We start from the raw sequence: 4,712 nt of genomic DNA, 5'->3' as shown, positions 1-4,712 counted from the left end.
AGCCTACCTCTCTAACTCATTTCCTCTGAAGTGAAAATGTCATTCCCTCGTGGTTGCTTACATGTTTTTACATCTATGAAGGGCTTCCCCTTTCTTAAAACTCTGAAAATCTCCCTTCTATTTAATAGACTGTTCCTGACTTTACATTTTTCAGTAAATATTTTTATAATATCTATCATCCAGAGTTTCTTCTTTCTCCAACCATTTTTATCCTTCATCTTCATACTTTTTCTACCTTCTCTTAGATCTCTGCTGTCATGCTTCAGAATGGATTATGGACCCACATTATCTGAGGTGGACCTTCTGCAGCAGGGACTGACACCTCCCTGAGTGGGTAAAGCCCTCTTGGGGGAACTGGGCTGAATTGTACCCAACTCCTGGTATGGGGAGTGGAGACCGAATATGCCTCACCTCCTCCACCCCCTTTTAATGCCTCATCCTCATCCTCTGATACCACAAGAGAGGGGTCACTCATAGGTGCTCATGGGGGCTTTTCAAGGTGGGGGAATGAGAATAACATTCAATCGTTCTTCATCCTTTTCTCCATCTTCATATTTGGTCTGCAGAGGAAGGGCTAAAACAAAAGCTTTATCCTTTTTCTCATGCCTTAATGACATAAAACATTCTACATGCAGCTTTTTTTTTTCTTTTTTATCTCCCTTGTTAGTTCAAAAACAAAACAGATCATTCACAGGCCACCTGACCCCATCAGGGAGCTGGTATTGAGGCCACACTTGATTACACAAAATTTTAAGATGTCTCTTCCTTAGGGAACCCCTCTGAAATAATCCCAGTTCCTAGTGGACTCTCAGCCAGAATCTTACTCTCTGGGTACCCACTTGTAACCGTGAACCTCACTAGTCTCTTGTCCAACCTCATGGGACCTAGTCACCCATTCTTCGATGTTGTCTATGAGAATCAACACCCCTATGGCATTTACAGAGGATTTACCACAGGATGCTTAGTTACCTACTGTGACAGCCAAACTTTCCCCCTCTGGAGCTCACTGCCATGGAGTCCACCCCTCCCCCCACACACGTCACTGGACCTCTGGGCCATCACATGTGGAGAGACCTCAAAAACTAAACGGGGGTGCACCTTCTCTCTTCCTCAGTCCTTCCCTGGGCTCAGTCCTTAGGGTTACAGAACTAGCACCAGAGTAATTTGAGCACCATGCTGGGTACCAAAATTTGTTACCTAATTCTGGTCCATTCCCTGGAGCAGTTGAACCAATGAAAAGTACTCCAGTCAGAAAGAGAGAGAAAGTGTATGAGCAGGTGACACTAACAGGTAGTCTGACAGCAACACAGGCTGTCTTTATGGAGTCTCAAAAAGCAATTTTTTACATTGGAGCTTACATATCATTTTTGCGAGCATTACCTAGCCCACAGATGGCCTAATGAGTACACACCACGAAACAATTTTAAGAAACTCTTTATTAAGCTAAAGATATGCATACTGGACATCTGGACTCTAATTGTATGTTTGTAACAAGCAAAAAAAAAAAAAGTTATATAAAAATATCTTGGCTAGTGGAACTGGTCTGCCAAGTTTACCCTGATCGAGATAAGGAGCAAGAAAGAAGGTTGCAGACAAAATGTGCCAGGCAGCCTTCCCAGCTATCATCTTGCAGGCTGAAAGCCATTTCCCAAAAGAACAAGTAGAGGAGGAAAACCAAGATCACAAGAGCTGAGAAGGCCCACACACTTTTGGAAAGAGGCCAGCACAGCTGGTACAGTTAAAAAACTTACAGTTTACTTAGCATATCATTATGGCATTAGTTATGTCAAGCTCTCAATTGCCCTTTTTGCAAAGGAGAAAACGTGTTGCAAGGTATTAGGGTCACATAAACGATCCATATGGTTTAAAGCATAGTCAGAGAATGTCACTTCTACATCTGTGATTCTATAATATGTGTGAAAAGAAAAACCTTTTAGAATTAGAGAAAAATGAATATAGGATTCTTTGGGAAATGGAGGGGGTAGGAAGATACTAAAACTGTGAAGAAAAGAATGTTGCAAAAGAAATAATTAAAAATACACATAATGTATTCAGCCCTGTTTAGTCTATCAATCTCTTCTACCATAGAGTTATCATTTTGTTTTTGGTAATTATGTCTTACTAGCCATCACCTTCCCCCATATTCCTTAATACAATTCTTTGCAATTAGTAAATAATAGTGATTGAATTTTGTACATTCCAAATGTTTAAAGTTATTTATTTTAGAGACCACATTTTTCCAGTTTATTTGTACACTTTTTAATAAACAAAGGCCAATACACAAAGTATTAAGAGGATCAAAGGATATAAACCAAACAGATCATTTTATGATTAATGACAGGTAAATCTTACCTAATAAATTGCCAAATTCAACATATACAAGTTATAATCTCCCAAATGAAGGCCTTTGAAGATTTTTCAACAAATGATTAGAGGTAATGTGGGTTACTATGGGTGACCTATGGAAAATCCTAGAATTAACACTGCCACTCATGTGATTGCCTTCCAAGTGATACTACAAATCCAGTCTTATCCTTGGGCCCTTTCTTCCAAATAATCAAATGTTGGCAATAATCTCACTACTTGTGTATATATGTTACTCTCTCTAGACTCCTTCTTTAACGAATCTTCTCCAGAATTTATAAATCTTTGTGAAAGCAAAATAATCTTTTCTCAATGATTTTATTTAAGGCAACTTTGACATCCTTATTTTTCAGGCTATAGATCAGAGGGTTCAGCACTGGCACAACAATGGTGTAAAACACAGAAGACACTTTGCCTTGATCCATGGAACTGACATTAGATGGCTGCAGGTACATGAATGCTAAAGAACCATAGAAGACTGAAACAGCTGAGATGTGAGAGCAGCATGTGCTGAAGGCTTTGGACCTGCCCGCAGTGGAGCGGATTTGCAGGATGCTGGCAATGATAGAGATATACGACCCAAGGATGGTCAAGGCTGGTCCAAGAATATTGAGCCCGCTGAAGCACAAAAGTACCAGTTCATTGATATATGTGCTGGAGCAGGAGAGCTCCAGTAGTGGAAAAAGATCACAGATGTAATGGTTGATTAATTTAGCCTTGCAGAAAATCACTCTTAACATACAACCTGTGTGAACTGCGGCACTAATTAAGCCCATCGTATACACCTCAACTACCAACCAAGAGCAGACTTGGTAAGACATGGTGACATTGTAAAGCAATGGATTACATATGGCATCATAGCGATCATATGCCATCACAGCCAACATATGACACTTTGCAATACCAAAAACAAGAAAGAAATAGAGCTGAGCCATGCATTCATGGTAGGAGATTATGTTCTTCCCCTTCACAAAGTTTACCAGCATTTTGGGGGTAATGACAGTGGAATAGCAGAGATCAATGAAGGACAAACTGCTGAGGAAATAGTACATGGGGGTGTGCAGGTGAGAACTAAGCCCAATCAGTATGATCATGCCCAGGTTCCCCATCATTGTGAACACATAGGTTCCTAAGAAAAAAAAAAAAGAGGGGAAGCTGGAGCTCTCATTTTTCTGTTAGCCCAGCGAGGACGAACTCAGTCACTGTGGACTGATTTTCTGCTGCCATTTTCCTATGGGAATTTTATGGAGGAAGAGAAGAAGAAATTAGAGGTAGGTGTTTATGCATTGTGAAACAGATCTAAGTCTTATCATTCAGATATCTCTAACTCTCCCTCCCTGTCTCTTTTCTATGTTGGAAGTTACAGACTCTGGGATCCTTGTATTATGGGTCATGAAAATAAACAACAGATGGAATTATATCTTTTCTCTTTCTGTGCTATAAGAGCATTTCTTAGTACTGACCAGTCTCTGAAGGTTCAAAGAACAGTTCTGAAAACTTAGAATAATGAGTGTTCTGAGCCCTGGTTGTGCAATGGTTAAGCGCTCGGGTGTTAACTGGAATGTTGGCAGTTCAAACCCACCAAGTGACTCTGAAGAACAAAGACCTGGCAATATGCTTCTGTAAAGATTAAAAAAAAAAAAAAAAAACCCACTGCCGTCGAGTCGAATCCACTCATAGCGACCCTATAATATAATATAATCTTATAATTTGTGAAGATTACAGCTTGGAAAACCCTGTGGGGTAGTTTTGATCTGTCGTCACATGGGATCAATAAGAGTTGAACATCCACTCAATGACATTTAACAGCAATGACAGCAACAAAGCACTTTCCATGCCTTGTTTGCAATCCTCTCAACTCTTCTGCAAAACATATACTATCAGTCACTAAGTACTGGTTGCCATCGAATTGATTCTGACTCATGGCTGTCTCATGTGTGTCAAAGCGGAGCTATGCTCCACAAGATTTTCAATGCTGATTTTTTGGAAGTGTAGCATCAGGACATTCTTCTTTGGCACCTTAAACATTTGCACTATACGGAGATTGCACAACAATTACTAGTATACTTATTTTACATATTAGATCACTAAGGCTCATAGTGGTTTCATTTTTTCCTGTAGTTAGGCATATTATACCAAGTCATAGTGGTTTAATTTTTTTCCCCAGAATTAGGCATATTATAACAAGTCATCAGTATATGACAGAAGGTCTGTCTATCTTTATATGGTTTCTTCCTCATTTCACCTTCCATTTCTTCTTGTGGCTACTCATGTCTGGTCTCCTGTCTTATCTCTGTCACATCAGAGAAACCATTCATTGCAATTAAAGTGAGGCAAGTATTAACATA

General features: G+C 39.7%; 1 pseudogene; it reads right to left on the bottom strand.

The window, feature by feature from the left end:
* Positions 1-2,639: 2,639 nt before the first annotated feature.
* On the bottom strand, positions 2,640-3,591 carry LOC126061049 (olfactory receptor 150-like; annotated as a pseudogene).
* Positions 3,592-4,712: the final 1,121 nt, after the last annotated feature.

Source organism: Elephas maximus, chromosome 17 (genome assembly GCF_024166365.1).
Source record: "Elephas maximus indicus isolate mEleMax1 chromosome 17, mEleMax1 primary haplotype, whole genome shotgun sequence".
Classification (NCBI taxonomy): Eukaryota; Metazoa; Chordata; class Mammalia; order Proboscidea; family Elephantidae; genus Elephas; species Elephas maximus.
This window is presented reverse-complemented; position numbering and strand designations above follow the sequence as displayed.